The sequence below is a fragment of the Nomascus leucogenys genome, chromosome 19 (genome assembly GCF_006542625.1).
Source record: "Nomascus leucogenys isolate Asia chromosome 19, Asia_NLE_v1, whole genome shotgun sequence".
Classification (NCBI taxonomy): domain Eukaryota; kingdom Metazoa; phylum Chordata; class Mammalia; order Primates; family Hylobatidae; genus Nomascus; species Nomascus leucogenys.
The window spans coordinates 47,391,525-47,407,382 of NC_044399.1; the positions used below are offsets into that span (position 1 = coordinate 47,391,525).

The following is a 15,858-nucleotide window of genomic DNA, read 5'->3' on the forward strand; positions in this document are numbered from 1 at the left end:
CCACCTCAGCCTCCCACGTAGATGGGACCACAGGTGCACACCACTGCAGCTGGCTAATGTTTGTATTTTTTGTAGACACAGCATTTCAACATGTTGCCCAAGATGGTCTTGAATTCCTGGGCTCAAGTAGTCTGCCTGCCTCAGCCTCCCAAAGTGTTGGGATTACTGGTGTGAACATCGTGCCCAGCCTTGGTGTCTTATTTAGTTTGTTTGATGAGGTCATGTTTTCTTGGATGGTCTTGATGCTTACGGATGTTTGTTCATGTCTGGGCATTGAGGAGTTAGGTATTTCTTGTAGTCTTTCTAGTCTGGGCTTGTTTGTACTTGTCTTTCTTGGGAAGGCCTTGCAGATATTCAAAAGGACTTGGATTTTGTAATCTAAGCCATACCTGCAGTAAGGGGCAACCCAAGCCCAGTAACACTGTAGTTCTTGCAGACTTGTAGAGGTATATCCTTGGTGGTCTTCAGTAAGATTCAAAAGAATTCCCTGTATTATAGGCAGTCTCTTATTCTCTTCCTTTACTTTTTCCTAAACGTCATTTCTCTCTCTGTTCTGAGCTGCCTGGAGCTGGGGGAGGAGTGACACAAGGTCCTCTGTGGCCACCAGTACCAGGACTGTGCTGGGTCAGACCAGAAGCCAGCACAGCACTGGGTCTTGCCCAAGGCCTGCTGTGACCCCTACCTGGCTACTGCCTATGTTTGCTCAAGACCCTAGGTATCTGTAATCAGCAGATTGTGAAGCCAGCCAGGCTTGTGTCCTTCCCTTCAGGTTGAGGAGTTCCTCTAGACCCCAGGTGGGTCCAGAGATGCCATCTGGGAGCCAGGGACTGGAGTTAGAAACCTCAGAAATCGGCTGGGCGTGGTGGCTCATGCCTGTAATCCCAGCACTTTGGGAGGCCAAGGCGGGCGGATCACCTGAGGTTGGGAGTTCGAGACCAGCCTGACCAACCTGGAGAAACCCCGTCTCTACTAAAAATACAAAATTAGCCAGGTGTGGTGGTGCAAGCTTATAATCCCAGCTACTCAGGAAGCTGAGGCAGGAGAATCGCTTGAACCCGGGAGGCAGAGGTTGTGGTCAGCCGAGATCGTGCTGTTGCACTCCAGCCTAGGCAATAAGAGCAAAACTCTACCTCAAAAAAAAAAAAAGAAAAGAAACCTCAGAAATCTTCCTGGTGTTTTATTCTACTGTGGCTGAGCTGGTACTCAAACCATGAAATGTGGTCTTTCCCACTCCTCCCTCCCCTTTCTACAGGCAGAGGACCCTCACCCATTGGCCACCACCACTACAGGCCCATGGGGAGCACTGTCAGGCTACTGCTGATGTTCACTTAAGACCCAAGGGTTCTTCAGTCAGCTTGTGGTGAGTGCTGCCAGATCTAGGACTCATTCAGGGCAGTGGGCTACTTTCTGCCCCAGTGCAGGTCCAGGAATGCTGTCCAAGAGCCAAGGCCTAGAATCAGGGACTCCAAGAGTCCACTTGGTGCTCTACCCCACTGTGGCTGAGCTGGTACCTAAGGTGAAAGACCAAGTCCCCTTTACTGTTCTCTCTGCTTTTCTCAAGCAAGAGTCTTTCACTGTAGCTACCACAGCTGGGCATGTGCTGGTTTTCACTTGAAGCCGGCACATGTCAGAGTCTCACCCAGGACTCACAGCATACTACCTGGGTTTTGCTGCTGGTTATTCAGGGCCCAAGGGCTCTTTAGTCAGCAGATACTGGATCCTGCCTGAACTGGGTTCTTCCCTTCAAGGCAGCTGGTTTCCCTTCTGGCCCAGGGTGTGTCTAGAATATTATCTGGGAGCTAGGGCCTGGAATGGGTGCTTCACGATCCTAACTGGTCCCCTATCCTAGTGTGGCTGAGCTGGTATCCAAGATGCAGATCAGAGTCCTCTTCACTCTTCCTTCTCTCCTCAAGCAGAAGAAAGGGTTCTTTTTTGGAGTCACTAGCTGGGATTAGGGGAGGGGTGGCACAAGCACTCCCTTAGCTGCCCTGGCTGGTGTCATAATAGCTTGCATGCCCCCCAAGTCCACTGGCTCCAAGCCCCACTCAGCCCTACAACTTTGCCTAAGAGTTGCAGTCCTTGTGGCCTAGACTGCCTTTCAGGTTTATTGAGGGCTGCAGAGTACTTCAGCCCATGGTGGGGAGGCTTGCCAGAACTCAAGTTCTGACTGTTGGGACAGGCACTTCCCTTCTGGTTAGGGCTGATCTAAATGCTCCCTCCGTGGGCGGGTGTCAGCTGAGTTCAATGCAAAGTCTCACAGTCACTGTGCTTTCCCTCCCTCAAGCACACACATTCTCTGCGCCACACTGCCACTGTGGGTGGATGGGGGACGTTGGCAATTCAAGATTGCCTTTCCTTCACTGCCTCTTTCAGTGATATCTTCAGTGCCTCGTTCAGACATCTTCAGTGCCTCTTTCAGTGATATGAAGTTAAAACCAGGTACTTTGAGTGCACACCTGAGTTTTGGTTCTTATAAAGGTGCTTTTTTGTGTGTGAATAGTTGCTAAATTTGGTGTTCCTGCTGGGTGTCGGTGGCTGGAGTCCTGTTCGGCCCTGTTGCTCTGCCCCTATCTTGAGAAGTGTTCTTTTCATTTTTCTGAAAGAGTTTGTGTAAAATATTTTCTTCCTTCTGTGTTTGGTGGAATTTATCAGCGAAGCCATCTGGGTCTGGAGGCTTTATTATTGGGCATTTTAAACTATAGATTGAGTTTCTTTTAGAAATATAGGGCTATTTAGTTTGTTTCTTTAATGAGATTAGGTAGTTTGTGTCTTTCAAAGAATTTATTCATTTCATCCAAGTTGAAATTTAATGGCATAAAATTAATTATAATATTTTCTCATTATCCTTTTAATATGTGTACAATCTGTAGTGATGTCATGTCTCTACTTCCCAATATTGGTGAATTTGTGTCTTCTCTCTTTTTTTTTTCTTTCTTTTTTCTTTTTTGGACTGTCTTTTTTTCTGATTAGTTTGGCTAGAAGTTTATCTCCTTAGAGGTAACAGAGCCTTAATTTTATTGATTTTTCTCAAAGACCCAATTTTTGGTTTAATGGATTTTTCTTTATTGTTTTTCTGTTCTATTTAATTGATGTACACTCTGATCTTATTTTCTTTCTTCTGCTTACTTGAGGTTCGTTGGCTATTTGCTTTACTTTAGTTTCTTAAGGAGGAAACTGAAGTCACTGATTTCGTTTCCTTTCTTTTTTTCCTTATACTAGCATTTGTTGCTGTGTTTCCTTTTAAGTACTATTTTAGCTGTGTATCACAAATTTTGATATATTTCTCTTTATAAGCAATTTGATTATGATACGTCTTAATGTAGCTTTCTGCTCATTTCTCTTGCTGGGAGTTCATTAAAGTTCTTGGAGGTGTAGGTTTATGGTTTTCATCAAAATTGGAAAAAATTTGGCAATTAATCAAAAAAATTTTGCTCTTTACCTGTTTCTTAGCCTACTTGAAGTTATCCCACAACTAACTGATGCTCTCTGTTCATTTTTTCCAGACGGAAAAAAGACTGTAGTTTCTATTACCATTTTTTCAAGTTCACTAATCTTCTGTGGTGTCTGATCTGCTGTTATTCTATCCATTGTAGTTTAATCTCAGTTATTTTAGTTTTCATGTATTAATATGATTTGGGTTTTTTTCATAGTCCATGTTTCTATTTAACTGGCTTAGTCTTTACTTCTTGCGCATGTGGAATGTAGTTAGAATAGCTAGTTTAATGTCTCTGTCTACTCATTCTATTTTTGAATCTGTTTTATTGATTTTTCTTCTTACCTTATAGGTTGTATTTTCTTACTTTTTTACATGATTAGTAATTTCTATTGTATTTCAGACATTGTGAATTTTACTTTGTGCCCTGGATATTTTTGTATTCCTGTTAGTATTCTAGGGCTTTTTTCTGTGGCGCAGTGAAAATTACTTCAGAAACAGATTGTTGTATTTATTTGTTTTTTTCTGAGACAGGGTCACACTCCTGTCACCCAGGCCGGAGTGCAGTATTGCCATCTTGGCTCACTGTAGCCTCAACCTCTCCTGCTCAAGCGAAATGCCCACCTAAGCCCCCCAAGCAGCTGAGACTACAGGCACGGGCCACCATGCCTGGCTATTTTTTTGTATTTTTTGTAGAGATGGGTTTCGCTGTGTCACCCAGGCTGGTCTCAAACTCCTCAGCTCAAGCGCTCCACTTGCCTTGGCCTCCCAAAGTGCTAGGATTACAGGCGTGAACCACGGCGCCTGGCCTTGCAGGTATTATTTCGAAGCTCAGTTAGGTGGGAACAGAGCAGCTGGTAGCCTAGAGCTAATTTTCCCCAATACTAAGACAGTATTCTTCTGAGTATTCTACCTGGTGTCTCTTAAATTATGAAGTTTTCCAGTCTGGCCGATGAGAGCATGAACTATTCCCAACCCTTAGAAATCTTTGGTAATTGTTCTCTGTCTTCCTCTCTGGTGGCTCTGCTCTAGGCCTTGTGTGTTTCCTCACAAGGATATGGGGATTGGTATTGAGCTGAAATTTTGAGATGAAGATGGGACACCCCCCTCCCCTTCCTGTCTGTATAGTTCTCTCTGTTTTGGTACTCTGTCCTAGGAATTCTAGCTTTCTTCATTTTCCTGTATTCTTAGCTTCATCATCTCAACTTAGGGTGACCATCAGGCTCCATCTGGGTTCTCTTGCCCTGCACTGAGGCCTGGAAACTGTCTCTAGAGTATAAGCCGGGACAATTGTAAAACTCTGTAGGATTTTATTTTTCTTTTTTAAGGAATCACCGTAGTGTGCTAACCGATATTTCATGTGTAAAGACTAAGTGTTATATGTTTTGTTCATTTTTAATGCTTTTTTTTTAGGTGAAAGGGTATATTGCTTTCTGCTACTGTATTTGGCCAGATACCTTTCTTTTGGAAGCTGAAAATTACTGTATTACTCATTAGTTAAAGAGGAAATTACAGTGAAAATTATACAGTATCTATTTTGATGAAAAATTATTAAAGCTATATATAAAAATAAAGCAGGACTTCCAGTCATAATTTATAATAATAAATTCACTTATTAAAAAAGCAATAAAAAATAAAATGATAAAGTATGAACACCAAGGAGTTAAAAAAAGAGCAGAGTAAACTCATAGGCACTGGAAATGTAAATAAAAAGGAGGAACAGGAACTAAATGAAGGGGAAGGGTGGGGGGGATCAATAAAACCTAAGCTCAACATTTGAAAAGATATGTAAAAAAGAAAAACCTGGTAAGAACACCCAAGAAATAAAAGAGAAGGCGTAAATATTATTTGTAAATTATTGTTGCAAATATAAAGAGCATACCTACTAATTTAGCAGTACTTTAAAATATTATGAGCAACTTACACTAATAAATGTGAAAGCTTCGATGCATGGATGGTAGAGTCAAGACTGGAGACTGTAGTATTCCAGAGAAGAGATTATGGTGGCCTGAACTCTAGGGCACTAGTAATAGAAACAGAGAAGTTAAAAACATACAATAGACATTTATAATTCTGTGAATGGAGGGATGGGGAGGGTTAAGGTGTTGGGTTATAGGGTTCTCCCTTGGGCAGTTGCAAGGTGTTGGGTGATGTCACTACACCTAAGGAATAGCAGGGTTTTTGGGGGGATTAATTTGAGGTACATGGGTGTCGGTAGCATTGTCTAGTTGGTTATATGGGTCTGAGCTTACTGAAGTCTGGGGAAATTGTCTTATAAACTTACCAGCTTGTTTTTCTTTTTGTGAGCATGCCTTTAAATGTTTCCAGAAACATAAAATATCCTCTTTTTAAACCATGTTAAACCCTCCCCCATATAAATATTATGTACCTGGCTAGATCTTAGTTAGATATGAAAACAAAGATCCTACTTACAGCAGTCTCTTGTAATAAACACTAAAATGTATGCTTGTAACAGGAGCCCTTAACTTTTTGGCATAGTTTCTATGTAAGAACTCAGATTTCTCTGAGTGATATGGCTGTGACTTAGATTCTGATTCTCTAAAAGTCATTGCCAGGCTTGTCTGACCGTGCTGCTAGGTAGCTAGGCAGGCTTCACTAAAATATCACCTCAAATCCTTGCATTTAACTACTTAAGTTCCTAAAATACTTGAAAATCAGCTGTACTCATTTATGTTACTGAGGTGCTACACGTAGACTTTTGTCTTGGCTTGAACAAAACTCCAAGTCACCTCAAAGATGGAAATGAGATGGTTCCCATGTGTTTTTATTTTGTTAAAGAGATGTGGTGTATATTGGAAATGGCCTTTCCTTTGAGGCTTTCATTCTTTGACTGGATTGAAGCTGCTGTGCACTACCTTAAGCCTACCAGTTTTAGCATAATCCTAGCCTGACCTGCACTGAACTGGCTATTATTAAAAACCTTGTCTGTGTCATCTGAAGTATTTACTGCCTGTCACAAGTGGTACTCTTCTTGCTGGCTTCTTAGTGACATATAAAGTACAACTATAGCTTGAGCAAAGTAAACAATGTGGCTTTTTGTTACATAGTACAACATAAGTTTTCGAAACATAGTACATTCTTTAGTTTTAATTGATAGATTGGAAATTTAGTATGAGCAGGTTGACAAGTGTGATTGCATTTGTGATGTTTATTTTTCACACAATTCTTCTTTTTTTTTAATGAGACAGAGTCTTGCTTTGTCTCAGGCTGGAGTGCAATGGCATGATCTCAGCTCACTGCAACTTCCACCTCCTGGGTTCAAGCGATTCTCCTGCCTCAGCCTCCCAAGTAGCTGGAGCTATAGGTGTGCACCACCACACCTGGCTAATTTTCATATTTTTTGGTAGAGACAGGGTTTCGCCATGTTGGCCAGGCTGGTCTCGAACTCTTGACCTCAAGTGATCCACCCACCTCAGCCTCCCAAAGTGCTGGGATTATAGGCGTGAGCCACCATGCCTGGCCAATTATTATCATTATTATTATTATTTTAATTATTCCTGAAACCATCAAAGGAAAGGCTTACACCATGGTTTAGTAAATTTTGGGGGCCAAATATTAACCATGCCACCAATTTCTTTTTATTTCAAATTTAATTTATAATTTTAATAAAGAATGCATTTATTTACATGGTTCAAAATGCAAAGTGCTATTTTTAAAAAGTATCCCCTGAGAAGTCTTGTTCCCACCCATCCCCATCTGTCCCTTCTCCTTAGTTCATTGTATGTATTACTAACTATATTTTTATTAATTTTTGTTAATTTCTGTTTATTCCTTTAGACTTTATGCAAAAGGCTAATCACACTAATACTTTGCACCCTGGTTTCTTTATTTTTATTCCATGGAGCTCTCTCGTTATATCAGTCAGTATATAAAGACCTTCCTTATCTTTTTTTTTCTTTTTTTACTATATAGTATTCATTTGTTGGTATATGCTGTAGTTAATTCCACCAGTCCTTTTGCACTTGAATTTATTCAGTCTTTTGCTATTACAGGCAATTTCATAGTGATTAACCTTGTACATGTTTATTTCGTATGTATGTAGGTTTCCTGATGGTTTCGTTTCCTAGAAGGGTGTTTGCTAGGTGAAAGGGTACATGCATCTGTAATTTTGATTGATATTATTGGATTCCCTTTATATACATCTTGCATTTTGCATTTCAGCAGCAATATATGAGGGTCCTTGGAATGTCCCCCTTTCCCTACAGCTTGACAAGTGGTTGGACTTAAATCAGATTTTGCCAATCTGATAAGAAACACTATCTCACTGTATATTTTTTGTTTGTATTTCTGTTTTCAGCTTATCATATATTCCAGGGCCATTTGTATTTCTTTTCTTTTTCACATACTTGTCCATTTTTCCATTGGATTATCTCCTTTGTTTCTAAGAATTCTTTATATGGGTGTATTTCCGGACTTTGTATTTTGTCCCACTGGTCTGTCTATTCATTTGCCACTCGTATACTTTTAGTTCTTAAGGCCATATAAAGTTATATGGTTAGAGCTGTTTTCTCATTGCTCTTCATTTTCAGAGTTTTCCTGGCAATTACTGCTTGTTTATTTTTCAATAAGATCTTTAGAATCAGCCTTTCTAGTTCCTGGAGGAAAAAAATTGATACTTTTATTGAGTTTGTATGAATTATGATACCTTAAGAAGAGTTGATACCTTTATGATGTTTAGCCTCTCTAAGAATATGATTATAACTTCCTCTTCATTCAATTCTACTTTCATTTCTTTAAAGGTTTTTAAAGTTTTCTTTAAGTTTGCACATTTGTGATTAAGCGAAAATATACAAATATTTTATTTAGTTGCTATTGGAAATGTAGTCTTTATATCTTCTGCTGTTGTTCGTATTACAATATGTTGTATAATGAAGACTATTGATCTTTGTATATTCTTTTTATAGGTTACTATCTTACTGAATTCTCTTATGTTTGTAGTCACTAATTCTTAATATTGTTTTAAAGCACACTTTATGGAGTTGGTGAGTACTATATAGGATTTTTTTTTAAGTACCAAAGTCTTGGTTGAGAGACTTAATACACTATCCATTTTTACTGGTTTAGATATGTAGCATGATGAACCTCAGCAAGTTTAAAAAGAATCATTTCTTTATTTTGACTTGAAATTTCAAGTTTTTAAATTGATGAAAAGTTGTCATTTGTTGTGGCAAGGGTGATGTGAAATCCAACCATTTATTGTTATGTGTTACAGCTTAGCTAAGTCCAGTAATAGTCAGTACATACTACTAAATCATTCAAAAGCAAATAGTCTTTTAGATCAAGTAATAGATCTCTTAAATTGAGATGTATTTACCTTAGATAGTAAGAATGACTCTTTGGTCTCTTATAAGAGGTGAAGAGAGATGCTGTTTCTGGGCTAGTATTTTTGCTAAAATTGTTTTATGAAAAACTTTCATAAGTTAAAAATTTGGGGCTTGAAGTTAAAGCACATTGTCTTGAGTAAAAGATATTGGTAGAAGTTCAGAAATGTAAACCGAATTGTCTTTTATCTTATTTTACCTAAGTGGACTATGGAATATTAAGCTATTGGTATACAAATACTTGTAGGCCGGGTGCAGTGGCTCATACCTATAATCCCAACACTTTATGAGGCCGAGGTGGGAGGATCACTTGAGGCCAGGAGTTTGAGACCAGCCTGGGCAACATCGTGAGACCCCATTTCTACATTAAAAAATTTAAAAATTAGCCAGGTGTGGTGGTGCATGCCTGTAGTTCCAACTGCTCCGGAGTCCGAGGCAGGAAGATTGTTTGAGCCCAGGAGTTAAGAGGCTGCAGTGACCTATGATGATGCCACTACATTCCAGCTGGTGCAACAGAGTGAGATCTTGTCTCAAAACAAACAGACAAACAAAAAACCCCCAAAAACCAAACTTGTATTTCCCTTCCGCTTTTCCTGATATTTTAATATTTAAGTATACATATATTCTACATAATGAACACTGCATCTATCATCCTGAACTTTTTAACAGCTCTAGTCTTTTGTATACTAAAGACTTTTCAGTATTTCAGGCTTTAAATAAAGCATATATATCAAAATATTTTGAAGAGTAATTGAAATCTCAGTTTCTCCCCCTCCTTTTAACTAAACAGATGGAAAGAATTATTTGATAGTGTTTTCCAGAGCCCTTTATAATGTAGCATATTTGAGTGTCTGATTCTTTGAAAAATAAGCATGAGAAAATTGAAAATTGAAATGTAGAGCGCTACAGTAGGTTTTAGTAAACAAAGTTTTGTTATGTCACAGTAAATGGTAATGGATAAGTAGGATAATAGGAGTGTCTTATATTTGGGAAATTACATTCATCCCAAAAGGACAAAGGCAGTAAGCAGGAAGACAAATTAGCTAACCCTAGTAGTGAGAAAGGGAGCTGATAGTTTAGCCTCATGAGGTCAAATTATGTAATTTCTCTATTGTATAACAGAACAGTTTCAGAAGCATTCCATTTTCTTTTTCAGATTAAAAAGAAGCCAGCATTGTCAGATAGTGGAAAAGCTTATTAATACTTGCTGTGTAGCCTGAATAAAACCATTATTTAAAAAATTGTGTGTGTGTGTGTGTGTGTGTGTGTGTGTGTGTGTGTGTGTGTAGGCGCATGTAGGTTGTTTGGTAAAATCCACTTTTTATATACTTGCGTAGATTTGTCAGCAGCAAGCTATGTTGCTTAATTTCTTTGGTAATTTTTGTACAACAGAGCCCTTTGCAGGTGGGTTTATTGCACATTACGATATTAGTACATTATGAATTGGTGTTATTTCTTGAGTGGAAACAATGGCATCGATCTCTTTTTTTTAAATTAAACTGGCTATTAGAATGCCGGAAGGTTGTTTAATTTCATCAGTGTGTATCTGAACTAGTATTTTATCTGGTCTTAAAAATAATTGCTGTCATAGTGGAATCATTCTTTTGTTCCATTTTTGTTTCAGATGTTAAGAGTTACATTGTGATTTTCGTATTTCTGGAAGAATAATTAGAGTCTGATGGATTCAAATTCCTTCTGATGCACAGGAAAGCCCCTTTCCAGGCCAGTCTCAAGAAACTTTGGGAGGAGGATATAGCACTGACAAAGGATGACAGAAACTGGTTATTATCAAAGATCTAGTTGCTGCCAGGCCTTTTTCTGTTTAGTCTCATCCTTGGCGTCATAACCACATTCTGCCTATCTTATTCCCTGAAGTGGCCCTCTTCGTTTCTCCATAATCTGGTCTTACATTTCTTTGTCCTGTCCATCTGGCCAGGCTCTTTTATAACTTATTTGTGAATATGCTGTTTTGATACTTGGCTGACTGAGTGAGCTCAGGTCTGGCTCTGTGGAGAGGAATGGCCCTCCTCCACTATCACCCCTTCCTTTGAGGACTGTTCTAGACACCTCTGGATTAAAAGCACAACAGAAAACATAGCTATTTATTCTTGGAAATAATTACCTAAGCAAAAAATAATGTGGCTCTTGTGAATTTTTGTTCTGGAGAACCACAATCTAGAAAACCTGGGATAAAGTAGAATTTTTAACCATTTCTCTCCATTCCCATTAAATGACCTTAGTTCAAGCTGTCCTCATTTCAGGCTTGCTGTAGTGCAGTGTGTCCTTAGAAGTTGTTCTGCCTTTCCCTGGCTCCTCCTTTATGTTTCTCCCAAGATTACTATAATGTAATTGAAGTAAATGTCCAGCAGTAACAGAAGCAAATGAGATGTTGTTTAAGGGTATTGGGAACAGGAGAAATGTGAAAATAGTGGTATTCATATTGGCCATTCTCTCATAGTAGGCAGATTTTTAGCGAGAGGAGTAATGGTAGAAAAATTTTTATAAAGCATAACAAAAGTTTCTAATATTGCTAGGAGTGCTTTGTAAGAGTAATGTTCAAAGCCTTGATGGAGCTTAGTTATAAATAAATTTAATTTACTTTGAAATTTTGTGTCATGAAAAAGCATATGTATGTCCTTCTCATTTCACTGATTTTAATGAAAGATATACAACTGACCCTTGAACAACACAGGCTTGAACTTGAACTACACACGTCCACATATGCAGATTTTTTTCAACCAAACTCGGTATTTGTGTAATGTGAAACCCATATATATATGGCTGACTTTTCACATACACAGGTTCTGCAGGGTCTGCTATGGGACTTGAGCAAGTGTGGATTTTTGTACACTCAGGGGTCCTGGAACCAGTCTCCTGCATATACCAAAGGTCAAGTGCAGATCCAGTCCTCAAATAATAGGCACAAATTCTAGAAATTGGTTCATTCGCCCCAGATTTAAACATAAGTGATCTTAAAAAATGAAGTTTGGTGCTTGCTTTGGGAGCACATATACTAAAATTGGAATGATACAGAGAAGATTAGCATGGGCCCTTTGCAAAAATTATTTTAAAACATTAAAATTTTAAAAAATGAAGTTTGCTATACATAGCTTTTTTTAAAAAAAAATGGATGGATTGTAATGACTACAGGTAAAAACGGGATTCTGAAATAGATAGGTTCTAAGTTTTATGACTGATACATTTGAAAAGTATATTCTCTTGTAAGATGGAAATTATCTTAAATAAAAGGCTTCTAAGGAGATAAGAGATTTTATTGGGTAGAATATGTTGTGTTTTTATAATATACTTAATCTAGACTACCATCAGCTATGTAAACATTCTGTTTATTTTACACATTTGCCACCAGTTTGTACATTTTTGTGTTTTATTCTTTACATTCACAGGTGAAGTCCTCAGTGATTTAATGAAAACATTTTCTAATGAGCTCACTTAATGAGTTTCTCCAACTCAAAACAAATTGGAGGTAGGCATGCTGTACACACAGTCAGTAAGAAATAACCACTAACAGCCTGATGAGAGAGAGGGAGAAAACCAAAATGCCTCAAATTAAGTAAGCAGAACAGTCCAGATTTAGAGAAGTGGTTCTTAACCTTATGGACACCTGGCTTAGTCCACTTTATGCTGTTATAATGGAATACCTGAGACTGGGTAATTTATAAAGATCAAAGATTTATTTGGGTCACAGTTTTGGAGGCTGGAAAGTCCAAGAGGATGGCGATGGCATCCAGTTAGGGTCTTTGTACTGTGTCATCCCATGGCAGAAAGTGGAAGAGTAAGGGCGAAAGATCAAGAGAGCAGAAGGGAGCCAAACTCACTTTTATAACCAACTCAGTCTCAAGATAAACAACCTACTTCCTCAGAAATGACATTAATTCATTCTCTGGCCTCATGACCCAATCACCCCACCTGCCAATACCATTACATTGGGGATTCAGTTTCCAACACATAAGCTTTGAGGGACCCATTCAGACCATAGTGACACCTAATGGAGTCTGTAAGCATTTTTCTCAGCAAGAAGTATAAAACATATATCAGTCTGTATTCAGTGTCAGGAATTCTTGAGCTCACTGAAGCCCAGCCTTGGGCCCCAGGCTAAAAACATGACTTAGTATAGGGGCAAATAGCTTTATGTGTCTAATTTAAGACCGTCACTTTGGGCTGCTTTATAGATAATTTATATAATAGGCAATATTGAGTTAACAGAAAATGTTAAATTTTGTATCACACGCTTAATAAACATATGATGTTTCTTTTTTGAATTAAAAAATATGCATTTTTCACTTAACATTTATCCCATTATCTGGAAAACTTAGTCTTCATTCCCCAGGGATACTGGTTAGAGAAGTGATATTCTGCATTGGCATTAAATAAGCTTCACTGTAATTTTTTTTTTTTTTTTTTTTTTTTTTGAGTCGGAGTGTTGCTCTATTGCCAGGCTGGAGTGGAGTGGTGCAATCTCGGCTCACTGCAACCTCCACCTCCTGGGTTCAAGCGATTCTCCTACCACAGCCTCCTGAGTAGCTAGGACTACAGGCGTGCGCTACCATGCCCAGCTAATTTTTGTATTTTTAGTAGAGACGGAGTTTCACCGTGTTGGCCAGGATGGTCTCCATCTCTTGACCTCGTGATCCGCCTGCCTCGGCCTCCCAAAGTGCTAGGATTACAGATGTGAGCCACCGTGCCTGGCCCATTTTGACATTTTAATCAGTGATATCCAGGAGACTTTTTGTACCAGCGAGATTATGAGCATCTCTTCCCAACTCCATGTGCAGAAATGCCAGGTTGGTAGGTTGTGATCTGCCTTGGTGGGAGTGTTTACACCACGAAAATGTTAGAAATCAATGCTCATTCTGCCTTCATTCCCCCAAGCTGTTTTTTTAAACATTTACCAGCACACAACTGATTTTAATTACTCATTCAGCAAACACATTTTGAGCACCTGTTGTCTTCCAGGCACTGTTCAAGGTGCCAAGGATATAGTAGTGAATAGACAGTGTTTACTTAAGTGAATGTATTTTTCTAAATCCTAAATTTTCTAATAAATTGGGAAGCTTTTAGGGGTCCTTAGTCAAATAATGGTGGGAGATGAGGAGTCAAACAAAAGTAAATGGTTTTCTTTGCCACAGAACTTTCAGAATCTTTTAATGTGCTGGTGTGCACAGTTGATCTCTAGGAGGAGAGAATAGTATATATTATTTCTTTTTTTTTTTTTTTTTTTTTGAGACAGAGTCTTGCTCTGTCGCCCAGGCCGGAGTGCAGTGGCATGACCTCAGCTCACTGCAAGCTCTGCCTCCTGGGTTCACGCCATGCTCCTGCCTCAGCCTCCCGAGTAGCTGGGACTACAGGCGCCCGCCACCGCGCCCGCCACCACGCCCGGCTAATTTTTTTGTATTTTTTTAGTAGAGAGGGGGTTTCACTGTGTTAGCCAGCATGGTCTTGATCTCCTGACCTCGTGATCTGCCTGCCTTGGCCTCCCAAAGTGCTGGGATTACAGGCTTGAGCCACCGCGCCCAGCCTATAGTATGTATTATTTCTAATACTTAACCAAGAACTCTTTTTTTTTTCCCAGAATATATTTAACACGTTTCAGAAGTACTATTCTGCTGCTCCAGGGCAGTCATATCGCAGATGTTAGAAATTGGTGAATAAGGTCATTACTCAAGAGATGTATGTCGGTCAGAGTATGGGCAGGATTTCTGAAGACAGACTTTCCCGTCGTGTTTATAGGGTGATTGATTTTTAGGTTGTGGATTGAGTTATTTTATTGATGTTTTCCTGAACTGTTGTATTTTCATTTCATTTCCAGTATTTTTTTAAAAAAAATTTTTATGTAAAGCACTGCTCTACTTATATTGTTGTTAATCTTAGAAAAGTGCTTTTTCTCCTGATCTCCAGTTTCTGATTTGGGGACACTTAATGATACATGTACATGAATTTCTGCCACCACTTAGTCCCTGTTGCTAGACTTTTTCTCAGCCCCGGGCATCCGTTCCTCCAGTGCCTCTCGCTGAAATGGGAGTCTCTTAAACCCCATTCATCTGCCATTTCATGCTTATTAGACTGTGGTGTTTCTCAAGTGTGATTGATAGGCTATTGATTGAATCAGTCACTTGAGTGGTATTAAAACCATGGGTTCCTGGGGCTTACCTCAGATCTGCTGATTCAGAGTCTGCGTGGTGTGGAAGCCAAGACTCTGTGATTTAAAGCAGATCTACAAGTGGTTTACATTGAGTTGTTTAATTTCCATGCTGAGTTGTTTAAGTTTCATTTTTTGGTAGGTGTATACAGTATTTCTCAGTGTAGGTGCTACTGGCATTTTGGCCAGGATTATTGTGTGGCAATCTGAAGGCACAACAGGACTTTAAAAATCACTGGGTCCTACCTACCAAAAACTATTATCATCCCCAGTTATTGAGACAACCCAAAATGTCCCTCCACATTTCCAGTCACCTCCTTTCCATTTTTATGGGGGTAGTATCCTCAATTAAGAATCACTGTTATATACTACTTTCATTATTCTAGATGTTGATCTTAATAATATACATAACTAACCTAAGACCCCAAATTATTCACTAACTCTGTCCACTTCCCAAACTGTATAAAGTCTTCAGAGCAATTTATTTGTACTTCCACCTTCCCATTTCCATGGTATTTTGCTCCATATTTGAGTTATAGTTTTTAAAAAATTGCATAGACATTATTTTTTTTTATAGTCATCAATGTTTATCTCTACCCAAGATTGCTAGTTTATTTGATACTCCTTGCATTTTAAACTTTCTTTCTGAGTCTTTTTTGATCCTGAAATACATCCTTTAGAAGAATATGTTATTGCACATCTTTTGGCAGTGAACTCTTGGTGTTTGTTAGAAAGTGTCTTTATTTTGCCCTATTTTATTGAATAATGTTTTACCTGAGAATATAATTCTAGATTGACTTAACTTTTTTTCAGCACCATATTTTCTACAGTCTTTCTGGCTTTCTTTTTTCTCTGAAAAGTCTAATTGTTGTTCTTTTGTGGATAATCTGACTCCTTTTCTCTGAGTGCTTTTAAAGATCACTTTT

General features: G+C 38.8%; 1 protein-coding gene and 1 pseudogene across 2 annotated transcripts in view; both read left to right on the plus strand.

Annotated features, from left to right (window-relative positions):
- MAP4K3 (mitogen-activated protein kinase kinase kinase kinase 3) overlaps window positions 1-15,858 on the plus strand; it is a 188,317-nt gene that overhangs the window by 32,087 nt on the left and 140,372 nt on the right. The gene's annotated exons all lie outside the window — the stretch shown is intronic.
- On the plus strand, window positions 11,765-11,862 carry LOC115831592 (annotated as a pseudogene).